This window comes from Rattus norvegicus, chromosome 12 (genome assembly GCF_036323735.1).
Source record: "Rattus norvegicus strain BN/NHsdMcwi chromosome 12, GRCr8, whole genome shotgun sequence".
NCBI classification, from domain to species: Eukaryota; Metazoa; Chordata; class Mammalia; order Rodentia; family Muridae; genus Rattus; species Rattus norvegicus.
This window is the reverse complement of record NC_086030.1, coordinates 8,680,513-8,696,967: the sequence shown is the minus strand read 5'-3', so window position 1 is coordinate 8,696,967 and position 16,455 is coordinate 8,680,513. Positions and strand designations below refer to the sequence as shown.

At 44.2% G+C, this 16,455-nt stretch overlaps 1 long non-coding RNA gene across 1 annotated transcript; it reads right to left on the bottom strand.

Moving 5' to 3' along the window:
* Nucleotides 1-1,593: 1,593 nt before the first annotated feature.
* On the bottom strand, nucleotides 1,594-8,373 carry LOC120095873 (uncharacterized). The gene is made up of 2 exons (XR_005491764.2): nucleotides 3,355-8,373; nucleotides 1,594-3,087 (listed from the first exon to the last, which is right to left on the bottom strand). It is a non-coding gene; the product is annotated as an uncharacterized LOC120095873 (long non-coding RNA).
* Between the last annotated feature and the right edge of the window lie 8,082 nt (nucleotides 8,374-16,455).

Sequence of the window (16,455 nt, the reverse complement as noted above, 5' to 3'; positions counted from 1 at the left end):
AGGACCAAGGGAGAGACACCCATGAGAGTCACTAGGGAGAGATCAGATGGAGAGCGGCAGTGGGATGGTGCCCTGGTGCCCAGAGACAGACCTGCATGGTGATGGGTCACAGAGAGCGGCAGTGGGATGGAGCTCGGAACCAGGGCTGGAGTCAGGACAGGGAATGGAGTTGTATTTTCTCTACAGTTTAGTCTTTTAGAAAAGAGAAAATTCTGATGGCTTTAAGGGGAATTTTGGATGGCAAGGAAACACCACGCTCAGTGAATTCCCTCATCTGTGTGGTCTGTGTGTTGCAATTACAGGAGGGCCCTACCATGGCCAGGACTGTTTTTTTTTTTTTTTTTTTTTTTGGTACTCAAGAAGAGAGGATTGAACGTTACAGTCTTGGGCTGGAGACATGGCTCATCAGTGAAGACTGTTCCACCAGAGGTCCTGAGTTCAATTCCAGCACTGACATGGTCACTCTCAATCATCCGTAATGGGATCTGATGCTCTCTTCTGGTGTGTCTGTAGACAGAGCCAGTGTACCCCATTCATAATAAATAAAAATATCTTTAAAAAATAAAGTTACAGGCCTGGATTTGGAGAGATCTCTCGGTGGTCAGAGCTCATAGTGATCTTGTAGAGGCCCTGAGTTAAAGTCATGGCGCCTGGGTCAAGCAGCCCCTTCAAGGCTGAAGTCCATCTCCTAGAGGACCACACTCCTGGACCCCACAGGTACACGCACTCTAGTGCACTTGCCATGCACAGACATGGACACAGAAGGGGCAGTAACAAAGGGGCGTGGGCCTGAGTACGGCTCAGCAGTTAGGGGCACTCCTGCTCTTCCAGAGGACCTGGGCTTGAATCCTGGCATCCACATGTTCCAAACACTGTGTTAGCCAGGGTTTCTACTCCTGCCACACATCATGACCAAGAGCAAGCTGGGGAGGAAAGGGTTTATTCAGCTCACACGTCCACATTGCTGTTCATCACCAAAGAAGTCAGAACAGGAACTCAAGCAGGTCGGGAAGCAGGCGCTGGTGCAGAGGCCATGGAGGGATGTTACTCACTGGCTTGCCTCCCCTGGCTTGGTCAGCTTGCTCTCTTATAGAACCCAGAACTTCCAGCCCAGGGACAGCACCGCCCACAATGGGCGGGGCCTCCCACTTGATCACTAATTGAGAAAATGCCTTACAGCTGGGTCTCATGGAGGCATTTCCTCCACTGAGGCCCCTTTCTGTGTGGGAACTGCAGCTTGTGTCAAGTTAACACACAAAACTAGTCAGCACAACCTGTAACTCCCATGTTGTCTTCAGGCATCCACAGACAGCAGCATGAAACGGCACACATGCACACATGCAGGTGTACACACATGGAACATGGCCAATCTGTGTCTCTGTAAAGAAAAGCACATTCTTATTGGGGTGCCTCACGCCGCGGACACTGTACTCTCTGGATTCAGGGGCAAACACTGCACAGCTCCGGTGTGCCTCATTCACAGACTACAAGTACGTAGGCTGCCCAAGGTTGTCACGGTGGCAGCCACATGTAAAAATACAAACATCAAAGGCAAATGTTTTAATTTTAATATAAGGAAAATCTGTGATCAACATGTAATCTAAAAGCATTTCTGAACAGAATTATCAACAAAGATCATCACATCCCAAAAACCTTAAATGTATTTACACAGTGAATAAGTTACATAGACCAAGTCTGAATATGTTTTGTGTGAGCAACAGATCACATGCCCACATCTAACATTCGACAGTGCTGGGTTTCAGGAAGGACCTTTTAAGAAAGACACTTCAGTGGGCTGGGGAGATGGCTCAGTGGTTAAGAGCACTGACTGTTCTTCTGGAGTTCCTGAGTTCATAATCCCAGCCCCCACATGGTGGCTCACAACCATGTGTATTGGGATCTGATGCCCTCTTCTGCTGTGTCTGAAGACAGCACCAGTTTACTTATGTCTAAAAAATGAATAATCTTTTTTTAAAAAATGCAAAAGACCCATTAGGAATAAAACAGGTCATCATCCTTAAAGCGGCAACTCATGTTTTCCCTGTGTGACTCTACTTGTGGCTCTCCACAGGGCCACTAAAGACTCACGCACACAGATGACACGACTTGGGGTTTTTGTGAATAACTTGCTTTTCTACAAGACGGCAAAGGTAATGCAAACGAACACTCGTCTTCTGTGGTATAACCGATGCCTATTAAAGCAACCTGTGTGTAAAAAGCAGCCATGATCCTGAAAACGATTCCATCGGGATCTTTCCTGGCACAGAGAGATCCAGGGTTTTCAGAAACAGCAGCCTAGCAACTTAAGTAAGGTACTTCATAAAAGCCTGGTTTAGATACCGTGTCCATGAAACTGTAACTCATTTACAATTACTTTTTCAAGCACACAGGCTGCCAGCTTTTGACCATCTTACATGTTTCCATGGCCAGCTTCTTTCTATCTGTTTCCTTTTGCAATTCAATGACACAAAGTAAAAAACACATAGCAAGAAGAGAGAGACAGGGAGAGAGAGAGAGAGAGAGAGAGAATAGGAATGAAAGAAAAGACAACCCAAAGGAAGGGAAAGGAAGGGAACGAATGTACGACGTTCAGAATAAAAATTGGTTTTCGTCTGAATAAAAGCATTGTACTTTTGCCAATCTAAAGTGTCTCTAGAAGGATGAAGTCCTTCAGTGTGGTCAGTTTGGGTACCACAACAGAAGTCCTGTCTCCAGTATTGGGTGCCTTTGTTTGGTGAACAGTAGCCACACATCAGGATGGGTAGAGTCTGTCTCAGGAGGTCCTAGGCTTTCTCGGTTTGGAGAATATTGTACACATTGGAAGTTGAGTCATCTTCTTTAGAAAAAGTTCTACAGGGAACAAGAGGGGAATACTCTGTCCAAACTTTGCGGATCCCCGCGGATCACGTCTCGGATCTCCATGTTCAGCTCCATCAGCTTGGTGCAGATTTCAGTCAGGCTATGGTTAGACCCTACTAGGGCGTAAATACCGGTCTGTCCCAGGGTTTGGTGAGGAAATAAATATTCAGGAGTGTCTGGACCTCGTCCTCAGAGCTGCGTCCAAAGATGTCCTTGGGCCACAGGCTTCTGTGGAAAGAAAGCACAGCCAAGATTAGAGGCAGGCAGTAGGGAGGTTTGGGTCTTGGTTAGCATACAAATGTGTGCAGTGCTCACAGCGGCCAGAAGGGGGCACTGGATTCCCTTGAACCGGAATCACAGATTCAGGTAAGTACCCATGTGGGTGCTGGGACCTGAACTGGGATCCTATGGCATAGCAGGGGTCCCTAACCACCAAAAGTGCAGGAAATAGTTTGTGTGTCCTATAATCGCCCCTGGGAGGAACAGTGGAGTCACCTGCACTCCTTGATCTGTCACAGTGCTGCTCTGCCAAGGTCATTGTTCTTCAGGCACTCAGCATAGACTGGATGGCAGCCTCTGTGGATGTGAGGGTTGGTTTTGACCACAGTCTGTGGATGTACAGTGGGTCCTTGCTGATGGCTGCTGTGACCTCCTTCAGGTGCCTCTTCAGATCACTCTGTTCTCTGGACTCTTCCAGCAGCTTTTTAAAACAAAAGTAATGTCTCTCCAGACAGACGTTTAATCATGTAGGTCTGTTTAAGCAAACATTCAGGATCTCTCAAAATATGGGATCTGGGGTACGGTGGTTCATGCCACTTGAAATAGTGGGCCAGGAGGATCCAGAGGAATTATAGGCCAGCCTAGGCTACCCAGGGTGGCCAGCCTGGGCTGTCCAGTCAGACCTTGGCTGGAACAGACAGAACAACATCAGAAGCCCCCTGGCCTGTGTGGCAAACACAAACCACTGTGTTATGTAAACAGTGAATCACTGTGTGTAGCTCGGATGCTCTCATAGACAGAGACGTCCCTTACAGTCTTGCCTGCTTGGGCTGTGCATGCAGCTCAGTGTCAGTGCTCGTCTCCCATGGACAAGGTCCTGGGGTCAATCTCAGTCCTTCTACAAGTGCCTCTGCTCAACTGGAAAGGACACAAATGGTGGGGTGCACAGTGACAGGACTTGGTGGGGCACCTTCTGCTCCTAAGGCCGAGTGTAGTCAGACACATGGACAGCTCTGTCTTCTCTATAGTCAGGGTCCTGCTATACATGTGGCCCTGACTTCTCAGAACTCACTATGCAGACCATGTGTCCTCGGACTCACAGAGATCTGCCTGCCTCTGCCTTGTCGGTTGTGTGCTGGGATGGAAAGTGTGTTGGGCCCTGCCCTCCTGGTCTTTCCTTTATGAACTCAGCTCTGAGGAAATGTAATGAATTGTCAGCAGGTGTGGTGGCAAAGACCACATGGTGGCTTGTGGATGTCTGGGAGTCCTAGGCTAGCCTGGTCTACCAGTGAAGTTCCAGGCTAATCAGGGAATACATTGTCAAAGAAATCAAACAAATAAATTAAAAAACAAATAGAACCTCCCCTAACTAAATATAGAGTAACAGTGTGAATATGTCCACATGACACTTATTCATGTCCATTTAATATATTTGAGCAGGAGTTCACTGTGGCTAACTATGGACAATGTCTGCCCCACTGAAGATCTGCAGGACACAATCCTGAATCTTTTTATTGCTTACATGTATTATTTGTCTTCCTCTGTATTAATGGGTGTGTGTGTCACAGTAGATATGTGGAAGATAGAGGACAGCTATTGGGGGCTGGCTCCTCTCTTTCCTCTTTGTGGGACCAGGGGATTGAACTCTGGTTGTCAGACTTGACAGCAGCCCGTTACTGCTGAGCAACACTGTGGCCACAAACCCTCAGTCATGTGATTACTTTTTAATTGTTCACTTTATGTTGTTTTGTTTTTTGAGACAGTTTCTCTGAGTAGCCCTGGCTGTCCTGCAACTCACTCATGCTGGCCTTAAACTCACAGCGATCTGCCTGCCTCTGCTTACAGATCTCTGGGATTAAAGGCCCTTAGGACAACTTCCTAGAATCCCTTTGAATTTTTAAAGACAGGTTGTGTCGGCCTGGGGCTTAAAGGTGCGTGAAACCACACCCTCACACACCCCAGTTTATTTAAATAGATTGAGTGGGTGGATTCATCAGTCTTTCTAGGGACATACTTTGGATAATGAGACAAGATTAAACAATTTGGGTAGGGCGTGGCCTCTGAATTCATGGTGGCTTTATAAGACAGACACAGAGAGAGAGCCACTGGCAGCTCCTTCCTTATCCTCTCTTGGACATCCAGCCTTCAAGAAGGTCAGAGTTAAGTAGACCTCTTCCTGCTCTCTAGAGTAAAATGTTGCTGGGGCAAACCTTTCGGTTCTCGTTAGGAGGGAATGACACAGAGACAATGGAGCAGCAGGCTACGGGAAGATCAGACTGCAGCACAGCCCAGGGTCTCAGGGAGGGCCCAGAGAACCGGAAGGCTGCTGGGAATGTGGACTCTGAAGGTCATGCAGATGAGGTTATAAGTTATGGATCACATCTCTTAGAGTTTCATTCTGATTCTACTTAATTTTTGCTAGTGCTTTCAAAGAGGCATGGTCCATAAAGACCAAATCGGGTCTCGATGTTCCTGTTAGTAAAAAAAGAAACAAAAGAGTCAGTATGTAACTCCAGATCGTACCCATTCCAATCAGCTAGGCAGAAAGTTGAGCAGGAAGTGGCCAAGTGTCTCCAGGAGACCAAGTTCCGAGGAACACATATCTCTGGCCTGCTGACCATGATTGTTTCATGTCAGGCAGGCTCCACTGGAGCTGGCGCAGCCAACTAAAGCTTATGTACTAAAATATTTGTAGTTAATGCTGTTTTATATGGGAATATTTCTACAATGAGATAAGCCCTATAAAACATGGAACACAAGTCTTGGCACACAGAGTTTAGTAAAGGGTAATAATTTTTAATGTTAATTAAGTGTATTATGTAAGTGCCTGCCTTAGGAATCAGAGTAAAGAGTATAATTACTCCTCTTGGTGGCCCAAGGTCCTCATAGTAAATATTAATTACTTAATGAGGCTCTGAGCACAAGGACATCTTGGAAGTGGCCAGGAATTCTGGGGTTGTTGGCTCCTGCACAGCTCCAGTGCGAGGTCTGGCTAATGGTGGGACTGGCAGTCAGCTAATTACCACTCACTCTATCAAGCTGTCGGTTCTCATGGCTGTCAATGTGCCTGCACTGGCTATTTCTCACCTCACAATTTCCTACCTCCGAGCATCTCTGAACCGAGACACTGAGCCAATTCAATATTGGAAAAACATACAAACAAGGACTGGACTGTTTAACCTACCTCAACCCATTTCCCAATTGTTCAGAAAACCTGAGGTTTCCAGAGTGAAGTCTGTGAGGCTTTCTAGGTGCGATGCTGCATAGCTATAAGAACAGCAATCAAGAGACTGAGGCAGGAGGATTGCAACCTTGAGGCCAGCCTGAGCTACATAGTGATACTCTGTCTCAAAAAATAAAATAAAGGAGCAGGTAAGAGGCCACCTGCCTCAGAACTTTCCCACACCCTCAGACTGGATCCCAGGAAAACCTAAGAAGGTCCGCAAAATCAAATGGGTGGTGTCTTAGTTGGGGTTTCTCCTCTCGTGAAGAGACACCATGGACATAGCAACTCTTATAAAGGAAGATACTTACTTAGGGCTGGCTTACAGTGTCGTCCATTATCACCACGGGAAGCACAGTGGCACGCAGGCAGAGTTGGTGCTGGAGAGGTAGCCGGGATTTCTACATCTGGATTGACAGGGATCAAGAAGAGAAACGGAACAACTAGGCCTGGCTTGAGCATCTGAATTCTCAAAGCCCACCGCACAGCGACAAACTTCCTCCAAAAAGGCCACACCTCCTAACGGTGCCACTGCTTATGGGCCTACGGGAGTCATTTTCACTCGGGTCGTCACAGGTAGGAAGAACATATGTGTGTGATTGTCAGCCGCTGTCCAGGTAGTGTGGTGGAGGGAGGAGTGGCGTGGACAATGTGCAGACTGAGTGTTTCGGGGCAGGTATGACTTCAAGACTAGAAATACTCTCTAAAGTAAATAGTTTGCTCAAATGCCCACACGCCACTTCCTTTGTCCCTGTCCTTTAGAATGCAGAACTGACATTTAATCAGGATTCTAGGGGAATTAAAGCCCCCACACTGCCGAGCTGAACTTCTGGTAGATGCTTGCCTGGCCAATCCTTTCCTCTTATTCTTTTAGCCACATTCTTTAATCGCATCTTCTGAGAAAAGACGGATGCGTTTGGTTCTGACATCACACAGGCGCAGGCAGGGAGGAGGAAGGGCCCTGGTGGCTGCCAGTTGAGACCAGGATATTATTTTAAAGAAAACTCTTCCTCATGACTGATGGAGATTTTCACACGTAGGACAGACCAGCAGGGGGTGCATCAGTGACCTGTCATGGCGTCGCTCTGCACATAGGTACACGGGAGTTCACAGACTGTGGATGTGGAGAAGGGACTGTCGGGGTAGTAGGTGTGAGAATCAGTCTCTTGTTTCCACCGGGATCTCTACTTCTCTTTTTCTTCCACAGAAGTGAATGACTCATCCCCACTTGTCTCATTGCCTCTTTGTTGAAGTTTATCCTTTTCCTGTTCAACTTGCATTCCTAGAGAAGTCTATTTTCTAGTATCACCTTGTGTCCAGCGCACCTTACGTAGGACACAGTGCTGAGGGCACCCCGTGGTGGCTTCTACTGAATGGACTTCAGTAGAATATAATGAGATGATGAAAGGTGCTGTACTGTGTACAGTAAATTTTCTTTACACAAATGTTCATGTGATGCTTATTTTATTAGAAAAATGTCATAATAGTTTTATAGATAAATTTAATAATTGCATTATATATTATATGTTAATAAAATTTAAAAATAAAGATTTAGAATAAAATTAAATTTTAAACAAGTTTTCACGGTCTTTAATTTTAAAAGAAAAATCATTTCTGGGTGAGTGAGTCTTTGAAGCACACTTCAGTAGCCTATTCCCAATGTGATTCCCAAAGGACTCTAGCTGGAGGACAGGATGTGCAAACTTGCTCAACTACATGTATTTTACACGACTGTCCTCCCACACCAAAGGGAATCTTCTTATCTGTAGTTTAGGTGCTAAGCATCTGGGTAACAAACCATCTTCTTCAAATAGCCATAGAGCCTTTTGCTATCTCAAATAAATCTCACCCACCTTCTTAGGGAAGAGGCAAGAATTCTCCCTTTTTTTGGCAAGGGTTTTGCATTTTTATTTTTATTTTTATTTTTTATTTTTTTTATTAACTTGAGTATTTCTTATATACATTTCAAGTGTTATTCCCTTTCCCGGTTTCCGGGCAAACATCCCCCTCCCCCCTCCCCTTCCTTATGGGTGTTCCCCTCCCAACCCTCCCCCCATTGCCGCCCTCCCCCCATAGTCTAGTTCACTGGGGGTTCAGTCTTAGCAGGACCCAGGGCTTCCCCTTCCACTGGTGCTCTTACTAGGATATTCATTGCTACCTATGGGGTCAGAGTCCAGGGTCAGTCCATGTATAGTCTTTAGGTAGTGGCTTACTCCCTGGAAGCTCTGGTTGCTTGACATTGTTGTACTTTTGGGGTCTCGAGCCCCTTCAAGCTCTTCCAGTTCTTTCTCTGATTCCTTCAACGGGGGACCTATTCTCAGTTCAGTGGTTTGCTGCTGGCATTCGCCTCTGTATTTGCTGTATTCTGGCTGTGTCTCTCAGGAGCGATCTACATCCGGCTCCTGTCGGTCTGCACTTCTTTGCTTCATCCATCTTGTCTAATTGGGTGGCTGTATATGTATGGGCCACATGTGGGGCAGGCTCCGAATGGGTGTTCCTTCAGTCTCTGTTTTAATCTTTGCCTCTCCCTTCCCTGCCAAGGGTATTCTTTTTCCTCATTTAAAGAAGGGGTGAAGCATTTACATTTTGATCATCTGTCTTGAGTTTCGTTTGTTCTAGGGATCTAGGGTAATTCAAGCATTTGGGCTAAAAGCCACTTATCAATGAGTGCATACCATGTATGTCTTTCTGTGATTGGGTTAGCTCACTCAGGATGATATTTTCCAGTTCCAACCATTTGCCTACGAATTTCATAAACTCATTGTTTTTGATAGCTGAGTAATATTCCATTGTGTAGATGTACCACATTTTCTGTATCCATTCCTCTGTTGAAGGGCATCTGGGTTCTTTCCAGTTTCTGGCTATTATAAATAAGGCTGCGATGAACATAGTGGAGCACGTGTCTCTTTTATATATTGAGGCATCTTTTGGGTATATGCCCAAGAGAGGTATAGCTGGATCCTCAGGCAGTTCAATGTCCAATTTTCTGAGGAACCTCCAGACTGATTTCCAGAATGGTTTTACCAGTCTGCAATCCCACCAACAATGGAGGAGTGTTCCTCTTTCTCCACATCCTCGCCAGCATCTGCTGTCACCTGAGTTTTTGATCTTAGCCATTCTCACTGGTGTGAGGTGAAATCTCAGGGTTGTTTTGATTTGCATTTCCCTTATGACTAAAGATGTTGAACATTTCTTTAGGTGTTTCTCAGCCATTCGGCATTACTCAGCTGTGAATTCTTTGTTTAGCTCTGAACCCCATTTTTTAATAGGGTTATTTGTTTCCCTGCGGTCTAACTTCTTGAGTTCGTTGTATATTTTGGATATAAGGCCTCTATCTGTTGTAAGATTGGTAAAGATCTTTTCCCAATCTGTTGGTTGCCGTTTTGTCCTAACCACAGTGTCCTCTGCCTTACAGAAGCTTTGCAGTTTTATGAGATCCCATTTGTCGATTCTTGATCTTAGAGCATAAGCCATTGGTGTTTTGTTCAGGAAATTTTTTCCAGTGCCCATGTGTTCCAGATGCTTCCCTAGTTTTTCTTCTATTAGTTTGAGTGTGTCTGGTTTGATGTGGAGGTCCTTGATCCACTTGGACTTAAGCTTTGTACAGGGTGATAAGCATGGATCGATCTGCATTCTTCTACATGTTGCCCTCCAGTTGAACCAGCACCATTTGCTGAAAATGCTATCTTTTTTCCATTGGATGGTTTTGGCTCCTTTGTCAAAAATCAAGTGACCATAGGTGTGTGGGTTCATTTCTGGGTCTTCAATTCTATTCCATTGGTCTATCTGTCTGTCTCTGTACCAATACCATGCAGTTTTTATCACTATTGCTCTGTAATACTGCTTGAGTTCAGGGATAGTGATTCCCCCTGAAGTCCTTTTATTGTTGAGGATAGCTTTAGCTATCCTGGGTTTTTTGTTATTCCAGATGAATTTGCAAATTGTTCTGTCTAACTCTTTGAAGAATTGGATTGGTATTTTGATGGGGATTGCATTGAATCTGTAGATTGCTTTTGGTAAAATGGCCATTTTTACTATATTAATCCTGCCAATCCATGAGCATGGGAGATCTTTCCATCTTCTGAGGTCTTCTTCAATTTCTTTCCTCAGTGTCTTGAAGTTCTTATTGTACAGATCTTTTACTTGCTTGGTTAAAGTCACACTGAGGTACTTTATATTATTTGGGTCTATTATGAAGGGTGTCGTTTCCCTAATTTCTTTCTCGGCTTGTTTCTCTTTTGTATAGAGGAAGGCAACTGATTTATTCGAGTTAATTTTATACCCAGCCACTTTGCTGAAGTTGTTTATCAGCTTTAGTAGTTCTCTGGTGGAACTTTTGGGATCACTTAAATATACTATCATGTCATCTGCATATAGTGATATTTTGACTTCTTCTTTTCCGATCTGTATCCCCTTGATCTCCTTTTGTTGTCTGATTGCTCTGGCTAGAACTTCAAGAAGTATATTGAATAAGTAGGGAGAGAGTGGGCAGCCTTGTCTAGTCCCTGATTTTAGTGGGATTGCTTCAAGTTTCTCTCCATTTAGTTTAATATTAGCAACTGGTTTGCTGTATATGGCTTTTACTATGTTTAGGTATGGGCCTTGAATTCCTATTCTTTCCAGGACTTTTATCATGAAGGGGTGTTGAATTTTGTCAAATGCTTTCTCAGCATCTAATGAAATGATCATGTGGTTCTGTTCTTTCAGTTTGTTTATATAATGGATCACGTTGATGGTTTTCCTTATATTAAACCATCCCTGCATGCCTGGGATGAAGCCTACTTGATCATGGTGGATGATTGTTTTGATGTGCTCTTGGATTCGGTTTGCCAGAATTTTATTGAGTATTTTTGTGTCAATATTCATAAGGGAAATTGGTCTGAAGTTCTCTTTCTTTGTTGTGTCTTTGTGTGGTTTAGGTATAAGAGTAATTGTGGCTTCGTAGAAGGAATTCGGTAGTGCTCCATCTGTTTCAATTTTGTGGAATAGTTTGGATAATATTGGTATGAGGTCTTCTATGAAGGTTTGATAGAATTCTGCACTAAACCCGTCTGGACCTGGGCTCTTTTTGGTTGGGAGACCTTTAATGACCGCTTCTATTTCCTTAGGAGTTATGGGGTTGTTTAACTGGTTTATCTGTTCCTGATTTAACTTCGATACCTGGTATCGGTCTAGGAAATTGTCCATTTCCTGAAGATTTTCAAGTTTTGTTGAATATAGGTTTTTATAGTAAGATCTGATGATTTTTTGAATTTCCTCTGAATCTGTAGTTATGTCTCCCTTTTCATTTCTGATTTTGTTAATTTGGACGCACTCTCTGTGTCCTCTCGTTAGTCTGGCTAAGGGTTTATCTATCTTGTTGATTTTCTCAAAGAACGAACTTTTGGTTCTGTTGATTCTTTCTATGGTCCTTTTTGTTTCTACTTGGTTGATTTCAGCTCTGAGTTTGATTATTTCCTGCCTTCTACGCCTCCTGGGTGTATTTGCTTCTTTTTGTTCTAGAGCTTTTAGGTGTGCTGTCAAGCTGCTGACATATGCTCTTTCCTGTTTCTTTAAACATTTATTTATTTATTATGTATACATCATACAGCTTTCCGCCTGCATGTATGCAACTACAGGCCAGAAGAGGGCATCAGATCTCATTACAGATGGTTGTGAGCCACGATGTGGTTGCTGGGATTTGAACTCAGGACCTCTGGAAGAGCAGTCAGTGCTCTTAACCACTGAGCCATCTCTCCAGCCCTCTTTCCTGTTTCTTTCTGCAGGCACTCAGCGCTATGAGTTTTCCTCTTAGCACAGCTTTCATTGTGTCCCATAAGTTTGGGTATGTTGTATCTTCATTTTCATTAAATTCTAAAAAGTTTTTAATTTCTTTATTTCTTCCTTGACCAGGTTATCATTGAGTAGAGCATTGTTCAATTTCCACGTATATGTGGGCATTCTTCCCTTATTGTTATTGAAGACCAGTTTTAGGCCGTGGTGGTCCGATAGCACACATGGGATTATTTCTATCTTTCTGTACCTGTTGAGGCCCGTTTTTTGACCAATTATATGGTCAATTTTGGAGAAAGTACCATGAGGAGCTGAGAAGAAGGTATATCCTTTTGCTTTAGGATAGAATGTTCTATAAATATCCGTTAAGTCCATTTGGCTCATGACTTCTCTTAGTCTGTCGACATCACTGTTTAATTTCTGTTTCCATGATCTGTCCATTGATGAGAGTGGGGTGTTGAAATCTCCCACTATTATTGTGTGAGGTGCAATGTGTGTTTTCAGCTTTAGTAAGGTTTCTTTTACGTATGTAGGTGCCCTTGTATTTGGGGCATAGATATTTAGGATTGAGAGTTCATCTTGGTGGATTTTTCCTTTGATGAATATGAAGTGTCCTTCCTTATCTTTTTTGATGACTTTTAGTTGGAAATTGATTTTATTTGATATTAGAATGGCTACTCCAGCTTGCTTCTTCTGACCATTTGCTTGGAAAGTTGTTTTCCAGCCTTTCACACTGAGGTAGTGTCTGTCTTTGTCTCTGAGGTGTGTTTCCTGTAGGCAGCAGAATGCAGGGTCCTCGTTGCGTATCCAGTTTGTTAATCTATGTCTTTTTATTGGGGAGTTGAGGCCATTGATATTGAGAGATATTAAGGAATAGTGATTATTGCTTCCCGTTATATTCATATTTGGATGTGAGGTTATGTTTGTGTGCTTTCATTCTCTTTGTTTTGTTGCCAAGACGATTAGTTTCTTGCTTCTTCTAGGGTATAGCTTGCCTCCTTATGTTGGGCTTTACCATTTATTATCCTTTGTAGTGCTGGATTTGTAGAAAGATATTGTGTAAATTTGGTTTTGTCATGGAATATCTTGGTTTCTCCATCAATGTTAATTGAGAGTTTTGCTGGATACAGTAACCTGGGCTGGCATTTGTGTTCTCTTAGGGTCTGTATGACATCAGTCCAGGATCTTCTGGCCTTCATAGTTTCTGGCGAGAAGTCTGGTGTGATTCTGATAGGTCTGCCTTTATATGTTACTTGACCTTTTTCCCTTACTGCTTTTAATATTCTTTCTTTATTTTGTGCGTTTGGTGTTTTGACAATTATGTGACGGGAGGTGTTTCTTTTCTGGTCCAATCTATTTGGAGTTCTGTAGGCTTCTTGTATGTCTATGGGTATCTCTTTTTTTAGGTTAGGGAAGTTTTCTTCTATGATTTTGTTGAAGATATTTACTGGTCCTTTGAGCTGGGAGTCTTCACTCTCTTCTATACCTATTATCCTTAGGGTTGATCTTCTCATTGAGTCCTGGATTTCCTGTATGTTTTGGACCAGTAGCCTTTTCCGCTTTACATTATCTTTGACAGTTGAGTCAATGATTTCTATGGAATCTTCTGCTCCTGAGATTCTCTCTTCCATCTCTTGTATTCTGTTGGTGAAGCTTGTATCTACAGCTCCTTGTCTCTTCTTTTGGTTTTCTATATCCAGGGTTGTTTCCATGTGTTCTTTCTTGATTGCTTCTATTTCCATTTTTAATTCCTTCAACTGTTTGATTGTGTTTTCCTGGAATTCTTTCAGGGATTTTTGTGTCTCCTCTCTATGGGCTTCTACTTGTTTAGTTATGTTTTCCTGGAATTCTTTCAGGGATTTTTGCGATTCTTTCAGGCATTTTTGCGATTCCTCTCTGTAGGCTTCTACTTGTTCTCTAAGGGATTTCTTCACGTCTTTCTTGAAGTCCTCCAGCATCATGATCAAATATGATTTTGAAACTAGATCTTGCTTTTCTGGTGTGTTTGGATATTCCATGTTTGTTTTGATGGGAGAATTGGGCTCCGATGGTGCCATGTAGTCTTGGTTTCTGTTGCTTGGGTTCCTGCGCTTGCCTCTCGCCATCAGATTATCTCTAGTGTTACTTTGTTCTGCTATTTCTGACAGTGGCTAGACTGTCCTATAAGCCTGTGTGTCAGGAGTGCTGTAGACCTGTTTTCCTCTCTTTCAGTCAGTTATGGGGACAGAGTTTTCTGCTTTCCGGCGTGTAGTTTTTCCTCTCTACAGGTCTTCAGCTGTTCCTGTGGGCCTGTGTCTTGAGTTCACCAGGCAGCTTTTTTGCAGCAGAAAAGTTGGTCTTACCTGTGGTCCCAAGGCTCAAGTTCGCTCGTGGGGTGCTGCTCACGGGCTCTCTGCAGCGGCAGCAACCAGGAAGACCTGTGCCGCCCCTTCCGGGAGCTTCAGTGCACCAGGGTTCCAGATGGTCTTTGGCTTTTTCCTCTGGCGTCTGAGATGTGTGTGCAGAGAGCAGTCTGTTCTGGTTTCCCAGGCTTGTCTGCCTCTCTGAAGGTTCAGCTCTCCCTCCCACGGGATTTGGGTGCAGGGAACTGTTTATCCGGTCTGTTTCCTTCAGGTTCTGGTGGTGTCTCAGGCAGGGGTCCTGCCACTCCTGGGCCCTCCCCCACGGGAGCCCAGAGGCCTTATACAGTTTCCTCTTGGGCCAGGGATGTGGGCAGGGGTGAGCAGTGTTGGTGGTCTCTTCCGCTCTGCAGCCTCAGGAGTGCCCACCTGACCAGGCGGTTGGGTCTCTCTCTCACAGTGTCTGGGGGCAGAGAGCTGCTGCCGGCCGGGATCCGCAGGTGTGGGACTTCCGGTAAACACAGAACGTGCCCGGTCCTAGAGGAATTCTGCTTCCGTGTGTCCGAAGCTCACCAGGCAGCTTTCTTGCAGCAGAAAAGTTGGTCTTACCTGTGGTCCCGGGGCTCAAGTTCGCTCGTGGGGTGCTGCCCACGGGCTCTCTGCAGCAGCAGCAACCAGGAAGCCATTTTTTTTTTTTTAGATTTATTTATGTATTATGTTCAGTGTTCTGACTAGCATTGTTAAATGGAGCTGACAAAACAGGACACATTGGGAGTACACCTACTACTCTTGAACTTGAACTTGTACCCAGAAGGCTGGGATACGAGAATCAAGAATTCAAATACAGCCTTGACTAATTATTGGCATCCAAGTCAGGCTTGATGACAAACATCACCTCCAAGGAATTTGTGAAAATATAAAAAACACAGTGATGAACAACCAACCACCACCCTTTCACAGACAACACAGTGTCTAATACTAAACAACGAACCACTCAGCTAATAGGGATCCCATTTCATACATGGCCCCAGACAAATACTATCACCAAGTGACAGTGCAGTAGAAGACGAACAGAAGCCACAGACGAACTACAATAGCCTAACATACTTCTGTAAGTGGATTTGGCACACATACACCAAAGTTCAATAGCCACTCCAAGAGTTGCAAAGTACAAGCCACACCCACAGTTGGTGGTCTCCACCATTACACATGAGTGAACGTGGAAAACAATTTGCTTTTGTTACGGCTATGATGAAAAAGAAATGAAGCAAGATTTTTTTTCCCCTTGAAACTGAAGACGATGATGTCTAAAGTCTTTACAAGATTGCTCACATAGATACGGCATTTCTCCTGTACGAATTCTTCATTTCCTACCATCAAAGTGAAATACAGTCTTTAAAACATTTACAGGATAAAGATATGGCCAAGCAGTTAAGACAAGTTGATTCCTGGGATCAAGGTCAGGTTATTGACAAATCCCTGTATTCCTGCTACAGGATCCAAGGAATACAGACACACACACACACACACACACACACACACACACAGAGAGAGAGAGAGAGAGAGAGAGAGAGAGAGAGAGAGAGAGACTGCACAATTAAAAAGAAAATTTCAAACAAATAATTTTTACTCATGAATGTTTTTCTTATGTAAGCATCTGAAAGACCCTTGCTCTAGTCTCAGGATGGCACGCCCCAGGAAACATGAGAGACCGGTCTTGATGTAAAAGCAAGAGGCCGTTTAATACTAATGAAGCTCCGGGCCAACACGTGTCTCACGCAGGAGACAGAGGAGTCGACCCTGAAACTCAAAAGTCAGAGGTTTATATAGAGAAAGCTAGGGGGTTTTGGCGCGGTTACACACAATTGGCTCATTCAAACATAGCAGTGAGAACAAAGCAGAAAGAGCACCTGCTAGAAGTCAGGGGCTTATTAGGGTCTGGAGGACACCTAGTTGAGATATGGCCCTGAGTGAGCTGGGGGGAGATGTCTTCTTGCCAGATGTCCCATGAATCAGTCCCATTAATTCGGGCTGGTTCCTGCA